The sequence below is a fragment of the Neomonachus schauinslandi genome, chromosome 4 (genome assembly GCF_002201575.2).
Source record: "Neomonachus schauinslandi chromosome 4, ASM220157v2, whole genome shotgun sequence".
Classification (NCBI taxonomy): domain Eukaryota; kingdom Metazoa; phylum Chordata; class Mammalia; order Carnivora; family Phocidae; genus Neomonachus; species Neomonachus schauinslandi.
This window is the reverse complement of record NC_058406.1, coordinates 110,594,601-110,608,730: the sequence shown is the minus strand read 5'-3', so window position 1 is coordinate 110,608,730 and position 14,130 is coordinate 110,594,601. Positions and strand designations below refer to the sequence as shown.

At 38.4% G+C, this 14,130-nt stretch overlaps 1 pseudogene; it reads left to right on the top strand.

Annotated features, from left to right (window-relative positions):
* Positions 1–11,088: 11,088 nt before the first annotated feature.
* Positions 11,089–11,487, top strand: LOC110578770 (annotated as a pseudogene).
* Positions 11,488–14,130: the final 2,643 nt, after the last annotated feature.

The following is a 14,130-nucleotide window of genomic DNA, read 5'->3' as shown; positions in this document are numbered from 1 at the left end:
CATCTTTGGCAGTAGCTAATTGACCATGGTGTCCCTACAGTGAAAGAGGGAGACAGCCTACTAAAATGTTACTTGATCTCTATAACAGGGAAAATTTCCAGGCCTGTGGCCAGAATCTGGATTTAAGACACCACAATGGAGGGTCATCAACTTTTATCTAGGTTCCATTCACAAACCCAGAGTGCCTTGACTAAAGTATAGGCAGATCCCCTTGAAGAAGGGACCCTGCAGCACAAATACAAGTGTATAAATGAGTCCTTTTTTATACTTTCCCAAAAGTATCTGCGGCCATTTAATGAAGTTACTCTATCCTGGAGAAAAGGGAAATACCTAGATCTTTGGGGAATTACTAGGTATTGGTTCTGAAGTGACACTATTTCCTGGGCACCCCCCAAAAAAAAAAAAAAACCTTATGGGATTCCAGTGAAAGTAGGGGCCTATAGTGGTGAGATGATAAAAAATTTGGGCCAAAGTTTGAATCATGGTGGACCAATGGATTCATGATTCAAACTTATGGGTATTTTCCTATTTTGCAGAATGTATGATTAGAATAGACATTCTGACTTTTGAAACAAGGTCCATTATGATAAGAAGACAAAGTGGAAGCCCCTAAAACTTCCTCTCCCTATCAGTATACAAACCAATGACAATACACTTGCAGGGGATTTGCAGAGATTTGTACCATTATCAAAGACTTGTACAACGTATGGTACATGCCTACATCTAATTTGCCTCTTTTTCCTATGCAAAGGATGAAAAAAGTGTTCCAAGAATGACTTTAGATAGTCATAAACATAATCAGATGATGGATCTAACTGTAGCTGCTCTTCCTCACTGCTATCTTCACTAAAGCAAATTACATAGTCCTGGATACGCAAGTATTGATTTGTCAAATGCTCCTTCCTCTACACTAGTTAATAAGGACCACCAGAAGTGATTTGCTTTTTCCTGGTAGGACCAAGAGAAGATCTTCTCAGTCATATTTCAGGGGCTCATCAACTTTCTTGCTATCTCCCATAACATGTTTCACAGAGAGACTGATCATCTTGATATTCTACAAAATATCACACAGGGCCACAGTATTGATGATTTTGTGATAATTTACTGAATGAACAGACACAAGAGGTATTTTGGATACCTTAGTAAGATAACATGTGAACCAGAATATAGAAGATATGCACCATGAAAATTTAGGACCCTTGCATTTCAGTGATCTAAAAGCATGTCACTTTCATAAAACAAGAATGACAAGTTATTGCATCTTGCAATGGCTACCACTGAAATAGAAGCATAATGCCTGGTAGGCCTTTTGGATTTTGGATTTTGGTGGGTTGTTTGTAGTAGCATTTGAGTATGCTATTCTGACCCTCTTATCAAGTGAACCAGATGCCTGTCATTTTTAAGGTGGGAATCAGAGTAAGAGAAGGTTCTGCAGCAAGTTCAGGCTATAGTGCAAGATGGTCTCCTACTTGGGCCTATCACCAAGGAGATAGAATGATACTTGCAGCATCTGTGGATGTACAGAGCCTCTGGAAAATACAAATAGGGAAGGCATTGCTCAGATCTCTAATGTTTCATAGTAAATTAAAGTCTTCTGTGAATAACAATTTTCTTTTGGAGAAATAGCTTCTGGTTTCTTCCTAAGCCCTAATGAAAGCTGAATATCTAATGACACTTCATCAAGTGACCATAAGAACTAAGCTGCCTGTCATGAATCAGTGATATCTGACCCAACAAACCATGATATTGGATATAGATAGCCACAATTTATTATCAGGTGGAAAAGGATTGAAGATCTTGCTTGACCTTTTAAGTCATAAAGATACAAGTTATAGGGACAGATAGATAAGACAACTTTCATCAACTCCTGCGTTACCTCCTTCCCTTCAAACGATACCTGGAGCCTCAGGGTGGGGAGCATTCTTTATGACCTGTTGAATGAGAAGGGGGGAAACTTGGGCCTGGTTTGCAGATACTGTTACTGAATATGCTGGCTCCAACTGAAAGTGAATATTTACACAATTATGGGCCCACTCAAGAATTGTCTTGCAGAAGAGTAGTAAAAAGAAATCTTTCCAGTGGAAAATGGGCTTATGTCTATGGAATTAACTAGTATCATCATAGATACCATCACCTAGATCAGTTGGACTAATATAAAAAGAAAAGAGCCTACTGATGACACAGTTTTAGTGCCAACTGGGAGAAAACAACCCTGAAAGCATGGGCTCATAGCTTACAGAATACAGTAAATGCTTTGAATCCATGACCAATAAATGATGCAGTTTCTCCCATAAAATATACTGGCTCAGGAATCAAGGAGGGTGAGAATGGCAATGGCCCTTCTCACTTTTATACTTAGTAACTCACTCATAAAATTTTCATTTCCCATTCCTGAAACTTTGAGCTCTGCTAGTTTGAAGGTCTTTCTTCACAGAATTCTTTCACCAGACCATGATAATAATTCCATTGAAACGGAAGTTGTGACAACCATTTGGCCTTTTGGAATCCTCATGCCACTGAACCTAACAGACAAAGAATGGAGTTACTCTCCCAGTTGTTTGATCCTAGATTCTGGGGAAATTTTATTCTCCTTCATGGGGCAAGCAAAGTGGATTATATCTGGAAAATGGGATTCACTCAGGGCTCTTCGTACTTCCATATCCAGTAAGAAAAAATTACAGGAAACTCAAGCAACAACAACAATGCAGAACCACTGATAATTCGGAGAGTTTAGCAATGAAGGTTTGGGTCATCCCACTGGGTAAAAAATCCCAACCTGCTCAGTTCCTGTAAAGGAAACATAGACTGAATGGTGGAAGAGGAAAGTTATAGGACAGTGACAGCTATTGTCTTTCTTACTTATAAGTACATATTAAGTAATTTATTTTTTCTTTTTTTCAATTTTTTTTATTTATTTGTTTGTTTATTGAGAGAAAGAGAGAGAGAGTGTGAGTGGGAAAGAGAATCTGAAGCAGACTCCATGCTAAGTGCAGAGTCTGATGCGGGGCTTGATCCCTCAACCACAAGATCATGACCTGAGCCAAAAACAAGAGTCAGATGCTTAGCAGACTGAGCCACCCAGGTGCCCCATATTAACTAATTTCTTAAATCTTCTCCTTTCCCTTAATTTGATACATGATCTGTTGGTAATGGTTAGCATTCCAATTTGGTGTGTAGATTGAACAGAGTATTCAGATAGATCTGTGACTGAATTTAAAGAATAACTAACAGGACCTGGAAATACATAGCATCACCGTTGGCACCTTGTGTGTCCCTGCTCTGGGGAAAGAGTGAGAAACTCCTTGTACAATAGATAACTGCAGCTCATTAGGAAGATGTATGGAGTTGTTTTGGATGTAGTATGGAAGTTCAAACATGTATGGAAAGGTGATTATAAATTGACTATATCAATGATTAAATGTACTTTCTCAGCTTTGAACCCATTCTTCTAAATTTTGTTGGGACTCTGCAGACCACATTTATATTTTGCCCACAGGCTCCATGTTAGGCTCCACCAATCAGGGCACAAGAGGGTAGCCAGAGGTTGAAGAAAGACGAAGGGACACACTACTTCCTGTTTCCTGTTTGTTCCAGTTTCTGCTTCCTGTCATTGTCCCCAAGGCAATGTTCCCTGACTCTGGTTGTGGCAGTTTGTCCCAACAGCAACAGCTGATTCACAGACCCAAACTCATCATGTCTCTTCAGAGATACCAGCCCTAATTGGTGCCGCCTCTTTGGAGGTCTGGGTCCAGCCCCCTCGAGCCTTCCATGAGCTCAGAGACACCAGGATGGTCAGGCAGCCTCCCTACCTCAAGGCCTCCTCGGGTCTTTAGGGTCCCTTCTCTGATTGTGTAAGTTCTAATAATCCCACCCACTTCCCTTTGTTCCCACAGCCCAAGAGGTGGTAACTGCTTCCTGAAAATCAGAGTGTCCACCTTTCTTAATTTTCAGTTCATCGATACTAGTTAGCAATTGTTATGTAAATTCTCTGTTAAAATAACTGGTATAGTTTCTGTTTCCTGACTGTCCCTTGACGTAGTGGACAAAATGACTTTGAACTGGGGGATTTGAGCACAAAACCTGGGTGCACAACGTGTGAGCTATATAACTCGGTAAAGACATCAGTCCAAGTGTTGTTACAGAACCTGGACTGGATCGCCCGATGGAAGAACCAAGAGGCACTCGGAGATCTTGGAGGATAGGAGGTTTATTTAATGCTGGTGGGCTCAGAGGAGAGTGATCCCCAAAGGTCTGAGTCCCAAGCACAAACAAAAGGGGTAATTTATACACTTCTACTTCCACATACTGGGCACTCTTGGCATGTGCGTGAAGCGGGGCAGGGAGAAGAACCCGGATTGGTGCACGCAGGAAGCAGAGCAGGGAAAAGAACCCGGAAGAGCCCCGGGGCAAGGACTGGGACTCTCTCGCTGGCTCAGTTGGCCATCTTAGGACACAGATTTCCCTTATCAGTGTTAGGTCCCCAAAACTATAAAAATTGCTAAAGCTGTGAGGATTAAGTGATAAAATTCAAGTAGAACAGGTTTATTCATGAAAATCACAGCACAGATGTACAGGAACAAAACAAATTTTCTATTACAGAACTTAGCTTAGCTCTGAAACACCCATTTCCATGTGGAAATAACTTAATCTCGCCAGCAAATATGATTACTTCTGAGTTAACCCCAGTTACCTTCCCTTTTCAAAGAGTCTTTCTTCCTGTCCTCTTTCATGGTCTGACTGGTTAGCTTCTGGACTCTCAGGAAACTTAGGTGAAACATGGCACCAGGCCAGCACATCACATCCTATCCTCATGAGCTCCTCAGAGGCTTTCCATCTGCCTTGTCTTCAGTGTATGATTCTGGCCTTGGTCCCCGCTGTGGAGTTCTGACTAGTTCACCCCATCTATTTGACACTCAGCCAATTGGGCCACCTATCCCCCCCCAACCCCTGCACACATGTGCCAACCAATACCCTTCAGTTTTGGTTCTGCTTCTTGGGGTCCCCCATGCTTGCTAGGCCCTCTGCAACCTGGCCTATGGCTCTGGTTGGTCAGAGGGCATGAGATGAGTCCATTGCCTCTTCATCCCCCAACATCCCAGTGGTGTCTGTCCCTCCCTCCCTAAGTCCTCCTCCTGGAAAGACCTCAAAGACACTGTGGCTTTGTAGAAAGAGAATGAGGTGGAAACTAATAGAAATGATTTATTTTCACTGCAAAACACATTGCACTATTTGAATTTTCTACCATAAGTGGGTTGTCTCTATTTTATTTTTAAAATGGTACAGAGATTATCTGGGCAGTAGATTATGAATCATTTTTGCTTTCTTACAATATTTTCTTCTAAAAATGAATAAATGCTTGATTAATGTGGACAGGGGCACATTAAAAACTTTCCACAGCATTTGCAGATCCTAAAGGGTCTGGTGACATGTCCTGCATCCCATTCTGCCGTGACTCATCTCAGCCACCGGCCCACACGAAGCTAGGCAGCCTCAGCACCAGGAAAAACAGACACCCATTTTGGGAAGAGCAGGGCAATTCTCTGCTTCAGTAATTGTGGCTTTTAGTCACACGAGGAATATTGCAGGTTTGTGCTAGATGAGGCTTGCTTCCAATTTATTATACATTATTCTGTGAAGCATTACTCATTATTCCACATTTGTGTGAAAGATAATGTCGTTAGTAGGCAAGAAGCAGAACGTGGCTAGGGAGTTTACCAAAAAGAATTGATTCAAAACCATGCTTACTGATTATGATCCTTATTGGAGCAGGGACAGAAAAAGAACTGGTTATATATTAGCAAAAATCAAATTGTGATTTAAAGGCAGTAATTTAGTTAACTGAATGTATGCAAGTGATTAAAATGCAATATTGCTGTGATTATAATGCAATCAGCAAATTATTAAACTGCAATCAAAATGTAAACAAGTCCTATGTATGTGCCAGAAGTCTCCTCGTCTCATTATTTTAACTCAATCTGTAAACTAGTTTTTAGTAAATAGACTCTTTCATATTTCTCAACTGTCACGTTTCATTTTTTTTCTTTTAATTTGTTAAGTGAAAGAAAATATCAGAGGGACATTTTTGAAGAACGTAGTATAGCTTTCCAAAAATAATTTTTAAAAGTATACAAATCAGGGTTTATCAGTATTATTGTACAAAATTCGATTTGCTAAAAGAAAAAAATCAAACATCTTGTTTTCTTGTTTATAACACAAAAATTAAGCAACATGTTAATGAATAATAAGCTTAACACTACTCTTATGATTAGTAGATTAGTTTAAAAAATAAGTTTTAAAAGGTCACACTACATATGTAAATGTACTCAACACTAACAAAAAAAATGTACTCAACACTAGCAGTGGATGTGATTACACTTTTTAAAATGTTTTAATGCAGGTGATTATTCAATGTTAAAATTATACCATTTTCAAAATGTAACTATCAAAACAGTGCATTTATTTAAATCACACATGCTGACCACATCCCTAGCTTTCTTTGCTCTGCCTACAATCTTTAAAATATCTTCCTGGTTCCCTCAGTTTGTTTTTCAGAGTCCATTGACTCATGGTTCATCTCCCACTCCAATTTTCCCCCCTTCATTCTTCCCCTCCTGCTATCTTCTTCTTCTTCTTCTTCTTTTTTTTTTTTAATATATAATGTATTATTTGTTTCAGAGGTGGGAGGATGGGTTAGCCTGGTGATGGGTATTAAAGAGGCCACGTTCTGCATGGAGCACTGGGTGATATACGCAAACAATGAATCGTGGAACACAACATCAAAAACTAATGATGTGGGTGCCTGGGTGGCTCAGTTGGTTAAGCGACTGCCTTCAGCTCAGGTCATGATCCTGGAGTCCCTGGATCGAGTCCCGCATCGGGCTCCCTGTTCGGCGGGGAGCCTGCTTCTCCCTCTGACCCTCCCCCCTCTCATGTGCTCTCTCTCTCTCATTCTCTCTGTCTCAAATAAATAATAAAAAAAAATAAAATCTTTAAAAAAACTAATGATGTAACATATGATGATTAACATAACATAATAATAAAAAAAAAATAATAAAAAAATATATCTTCCTGGTTTTATGATCATAATCATACAAAAAAGAAACAATCTCACAAATATTTCACCCATCTTATCGCAGTACATGCCCCTAAAAGAAAATGTAAAATATTTTTCATGAATAATATCCTAATTTTTATTTTAATTAACATTATAGTACCCATTTTTTAAAGATTTTATTTATCTATTTGACAGAGAGAGAGAGCAGCAGAGGGAGAGGGAGAAGCAGACTCCCCGCTGATCAGGGAGCCCCATGTGGGACTTGATCCCGGGACCCCGGGACCATGACCTGAGCCGAAGGCAGATGCTTAACCGACTGAGCCACCCAGGTGCCCAGTATCTATTGTTTAATATCAATTATAATCTCCAGACTTCTTCAGATTCTTATCATGTAAGCTTCAAAGAAGTTTTGTCCTTCATTGGAAGACTCCTGCTAGAAATTCTGACTGTACTTATAATGTTGTAATATAGGTGGGTTGGACTGCCTTCAAAGGTTGAGACACAAAGAGCTATTTCATTTAAGCAAAACAGAGTGTTTCAGAACTGTTTTCTTAGACTAGTGTGGGTCCCAGTGGCAATTATGGTTTTTGAGGCTTTGATTCCAGACAGCCTACACTGTCTGTCTCTGGAACTGCAACAGCTTAGAGGCATCTTAAAATTGACCTGGTTGTTAAAGGAATTTTAATTTTTCCTTTCTATATCTTCTTCTTTAAAATAACAATGAACCAAGTTAAAACAAACAAAAGTAAAATACAGTCTTTTCTGATTGCAATCTTTAAACACTGAAGAGTTAAATACAAAATCAATGTATAAATATATTAGGTATTCATTTTTTTCTTTTTCCAAACAAAAAAAAAATTATGAATCTACTTTTTCCATATGTTTGCCTTTTAATTTACAATACAATTTTGTGATTTACTTATTCATTGTATAATTATTAAACAGTGGTTTGAGTTGTTCCTAGTTGTTATTAATACCTTATAAAACTATCTTTATACAAATAATGTTTTTCTCATTTTTGAAATAAGTAAACAAAATTAATTGGTGGTACAATCCATAAAACCAAAAAAAAAAATTAAATCATAACATTAATGAGAGAACTCATTGAATTTTAAGAACATACTATATATAAAACAGTAAATGTGCTGGACAATGTTCTAAGTGACTTACACATATTCACTTCCAATCCTTCAAACAATCTCACAGAGATGAGATCATTTGTAGTCATTAATATGGTTACATTTTACAGATAAAGAAACTGAAGCATGGAAAAGTAAAGCAACCTGTCCAAGGTCACACAGATAACATATGAAAGAGCTGAAATTCCAACTCAGGCTATCTGGTGTCAACATACACACTCTCAACCATTACACTACACTGCCTCTTTAATGACTATAAAAATATAGGATCCAAAAGTAAGAAAGACTAGATTTGGATAGTGGACTGAAAACAGAATGGTAGTAGACGCACAGAAAAGAAGGAAGGAAAGAAGGAAGAGAAGAAGGGAGAGAAGTAGGGAGGGTGGGAGAAAAAGGAAAAGGAAGGAAGAGTGGAAACGCAAACCCTTAACGGTGCTGGAAAAGAAGAACTAGGCATCAGTGGAAGAGAACAAGTGAGGAATTCCTAGACACTGGGGCCATGATAGTGAATGGGACAGTGGACCAGTTGAGAAGCTTGAAACCTGGAACATGTCCTAGGAAGACAGTGAAGTAACTGCCTTTGGAAGATTCCAAAGGGGAATAAATATCTGCAAAAAAGGGAAGTCTAACTCTGGACCACCATAACAATCATAAAAGAGAAAGAAAGAAAAAAAGAAGCTTCTACCCAGAATGGGAATACCACCCAGCCAAGTAAAGATGCCTTGACTTGGTTCTTCGGGATCCTTGTCCTGCCTCACTGTGTCATGTCCATGACCCCCTAATATGAACCTGTCATCTACACACCTTGCCCACCTTACTGACCTGCCTGGAGTCAGCTCTCTTACTCAAGGGAAAAGCCAGTGGAAATATGGACTTGCAAATTGCAGAGAAACTCATACCAGCAACCTACAGGGGGAGGGGGAGAATCTCCAGATGGAACAATTGATCCTTAAAAGTCCATAGTGATGCAGGAAGCAGAAAAAAACTTAGAAAAAAATTAATTAAAAAGTTATTAAGTGGATCTGAGAGAATAATGTACAAAAAAGAACAGATTTCATGGGAAAAAGAACAGAAACAATAGACTATCATCTGGGGTAATGGAACTGTTCCATATTTTCACTTTACGTATGGTTACATGACTGTGTGCTTTAGTTAAAACTCATGGAACTGTATACTAAAAGGGGCAAATATTACCCTATGCAAATTATATTTAATAAACATGACCTTAAAAGAGTTCTAATGTGATTGCAAAAGGTTTTTTACATTAAGACTCCTAAGGGAAAAAAATAGCATAAGTAAATTAGTAATCTAAAAGACAAAGTAAAAGGGCAAAGTCAGAACTTCTCCAAGAACACAAAATAAAAAGATAAGAACAAATCACAAAGTCCAATATGCTTTTAGTAGGGGAGCTCCATAAAGATTTTAAAGAGAGAGAGAGACAGAGAAAAGGGAAGGGAAAAAGTAAAAAAATAATAATATTTCTCCCAGCTAAAGAGAGGCACAAGTCCTTAAGTTCACATGCCTAGTCCAAGACCAAACAGGATAATAAATCAAAGACCATGACTTATATGCATCCTGATGAAATAAAGGAACTCAAAAGACAAAACTTCTAATAGCTGTAGTTAGGATAGAAGATAGGGGAACAAGGATCGAACTGGCATCAGAATTCTAATTGGCAATTAGGTTGCTATTAAATAATGAACATTATCTTCAAAATTCTGAGGGGAAATGCTAGGTTTCTCCACTGGAAAGGTACTGTGTTTCTTTTCCCATTCTCCATTAGAAGCCAGTCACTATACCCAGCTCACTTCTCCTGGAGAGAGAAGTATCAAAGAATGCAGGGACAAATGTTAAAATGTTTCTTCTGAAAGGTTCAGGCTAGACCTTCAGCTCTTCTTCAGGTACATCCAGTACGTACCAGCTCAGCCTGTGCATGGGCCAAGATGGCAGCATGCATTCTCCTCTCTTCTTCATACTTCCAGAGGCCCCTTCACAGCCCTCTATGAACTAGCACACACTACCTTGAATCTTCTGACCACCGTTTTTCTTATTAGCATTAGCTGACCTTATATTGTAAGTTATTTCCCCACCACCACCACAATGTAAATTCCACGAGAAAGGGGTTTTGTTTATGTCGTTCACTGTTTTATAGGGTGTCTCCATGGAGCCTGAAAAATGTTTGCTGAATGAAGAAACAAATATTGATATTGTTTGGAACCAAAGGACTCTAAGATTGTAATTTATATTTATGTTAAATGTTTCTTGTCTTTTTAAAACCTTAGCCTAAGGGAAAGATCAGGCAACACATAGTTCATTTTCCTCTCTGTCCTTTCTCAGTCATCAGTAACCCAAGGCAGATAACCATGGTGGAATGAGCCAGTATCAAGAAGCAAATGGAAACAGTTGAGTTTGTTTTCTGTGGTGTTTCTACTCTTCTCATAAGAATGAAGTGCATATGTATGCATAAGCCATGAAACGCAAATTGTGTAACTTCAGTGATTATGCATATGAGCTCAATGCTTTTATATCTGCATTTAAAATTGGCATTGCACCATATAAAGACAAAGGGCAAAAATCATGCTAGTAATTAAAAATTTCAGGAGCAGAAAACTTATTTGAAGAAATAATGGCTGAAAATGTTCATAACTTGGGGAAGGAAACAGACATTCAGCTTTAGGAAGCACAGGGAGTTCCGAAGTGGGAAAAGTTATAAACGCCTACCGAAGGAAACAAGAAGAATCTCAAATAAATAACCTAACTTTACAGCTCAAGGAACTAAAAAAAGAAGAACAAATGAAGCTCAAAGTTAGTAGAAGGCAGAAAATAACAAAATCAGGCGTGTCTCGGTCTCCTGGCTGCCGCCACTGGCCTGCATCAAAGCTTTGTTGGATCAGTTTGTCCTTTGGAGGCGCAATTGGGCTGATGTTTTTGATGCTTGGATGTGCCCTTCCAATATACAACCAATACTGGCCTCTCTTTGTTCTGTTTTTTTTGTTTGTTTGTTTTTTGTTTTTTGTTTTTTTTACGTCCTCTCACCTATTCCATACTGCATAGCGAGAAGATGAGTGGATGATACCGATGCTATGAGTAACGCTTGTAAGGAACTTGCCATATTTCTTACAACAGGCATTGTTGTCTCAACTTTTGGGCTCCCTCTTGTATTTGCCAGAGCACCTCTGACAGAGGGGAGCTTATGCACGTGTTCTCACGGGAAGCACAGTCATCTCTGCAACTATACTGGGCTTTTTCTTGGTCTTTGGCAGCAATGATGACTTCAGCTGGCAGCAGCGGTGAGAGGAATTACTGAACTACTGTCAAGTGGACTTCTTGTTGTTTGTTGGCCATCCACGCACACAGGAGCTGAGGCAGGGAAGCTGAGTGGCACAGCAAGCCTCTTGGAGGTATTCTAGGTGCTCCCTTCTCACTTTTATTGTAAGCATACTATTTGCACAGAGACTTGCTGAAGGATTCAAAAGATTTTCTCTTTTGGAAAAGCTTGACTGATTTCACACTTATCTCTAGCATGCTCTTGTGGTGTCCTGCTGAATTTAAATATTTATGTGTCCCTGTATACTTATTTTTTTTAATCAGTATGCAATGTTAAGCATTTTTAAAATGTAATAACCATTTGCTTTGGTTAGAAATTAGATTTCTGCTGGCTATTACTGGGCTAAAGGACATCTTTTGTCTTAAAATTATTTAACCTCCATTGCAAAATGTTCAAAGAAGTTTTCAATCAGTCAGGATGACATCACTCCCAATTTTATGCAAACACGCAGACTGTTGGCATACCTTATAGACTGTACACTCAGCACAAACATAGCTGCATTTATACCTCAGAGGGGCCAAGTATTAATGCCCAAGCCCTCCGTCAGGGTTGCTGGTTTTGCCAGGAAGGAGGTGTTTTGTGAAATGAAAATTATTTTATGGAATTGCTGCAAAGGAGTGCTTTTCTTCTCAATTGTTTGAAGAATTTATTGGTAAACTTAAAAGTAAGCGTGTAAAACCAGAGTTTTGAGACGGTTTTTATTTATGTTTATTATAGTGAAAGTAGAGTGAGTTGCATTGTGGGAAAAAATGATGTTGAAATTCCACTTTTTGAATCCTCTTTCTATCTATAAGCGAAATGTTTGATCTTCTATCAGCCTTTCATATTTTACCATGGGTGAAATGGACATACGTGGAACTATACTACTGATAAGGGAAAGTTGTATGTTTGCGTCATCTAGACCAGAAAACCTTTCCCTGCTTCCTCCTTTTAACTTATTTTATACATTGTGTATATTAAGTAAAATAAATTTTCAAATATAGTTTAATAACACTTTAAATTAGAGGTGTTTATCTCACCTGGAAAGTAATCTCTATGCCATACAAGCCAAGCGCCCCCTGCCCCGCAAGGCCTTGACACGATTAACAAGTGACATGTTAGTCTTGCAGAGAAGTGATGCATTAACAATTTAAGATTTAGACCATGGTAATTGTAGTTCTTATTCTCTAAGGTTATATCATATGTAATTTAAAAATATTTAAGACAAATTTCCTGTATACCTCTCAACTTTTTTGATTTTTATTTCATCATGATAGATAACACTGTTCCTTTTAAATGGCATTTATTGTGTGAATTAATGCAAAGTAGCTAAATCCAGCTGTATCGCAGCTTCAAACACAAACCTGACCAAAAAAATCCTGGTAACCAGGTATGATCAAATCGTAGTGGTCATTTGCATCTCAACCATTATCAGTACCTTTTTCTAGAGCTAGTTAGGAAAATGTTCGAGTTGGTCCTACAGTATGTTGTTGAGGATATTTGTGTGTTTATTCAGTAAACTTACAGAAAAATTATTTTGCCTTCAGACAAAACTGAGTGATCATGACAGCTACCTTTTGTTGTTTTGTAAAGGTTATTTCTCAAGAAAATGAGAACAGATTTTGGGTTTATTCAGCTTTTTACTAAAGATGCGTAAGGGCCACAACCCACGTTGTGACTTTAGCTGTGAGATGGGAGGCAGAATGAAAGATCGGCATGTGGCCGTCCCACTTAGACAGTAGGCTGGACATGACTTGCGGTGTTATAATGACGGAGACTTAAAGAGGAAGGTACAGGTACGCATGAAGTAGCTGGCCGTACTGTGGGGAACTCAGTGCCTGTGACCTACTTGTTTTTTTGTTTTTTTTTTTGCAGGAAGTACATCTTCTGGCCCTTCCCCATTTTCTGTTCTAGAATATCAGTGCAGTGCACTGCTACTGTTTTATTCACTTGGCCATAGAGTCTTTTTCTAACAGCTGCATATTCCTTCTGTATACTGATTGCATTGACAACATTGTGTCTTTTGTCTTGCACACTAGCTCGACATAGTGCGGTCTCTGATTTCTAGGCTAGTTATTTGAGGTATGAATTTTCCATAGACTATGCACTGATCCTGCATTGCCATTCTTCTATGGAAAGAAAACTTTTGATGATGAAACAATAAAGATTTTAAATATCAAAAAAAAATCAGAGTGGAAATTACTGAACTAGAGACTAAAAAGACAAGATTGTATTTGGTTTGCTAAAATTTTGTTGATACAAAAATCCTCAACAAAATTTTAGCAAACCAAATTCAAGAATATATTAAAAAGATCTCACACCATGACCAAGTGGGATTTATTCCAGGGATGCACAAATGGTTAAACATGCACAAATCAATCAATGTGATATGCCACATTAAACAGAATGAAAGATAAAAATCATATGATCATCTCAATAGATGCAAAAAAAGCATCTGACAAACTTCAATATCCATTTATGATAAAAACTCTCAACATAGGAGGTGTAGAGGGAACGTACCTCAACATTAAAGGCCAAATATGACAAGTCCACAGCTAACATCATACTCAATGATGAAAGCTGAAAGCTTTTTTTCTTAGATCAAGGATGTCTACTCTGGCCACTTTTAT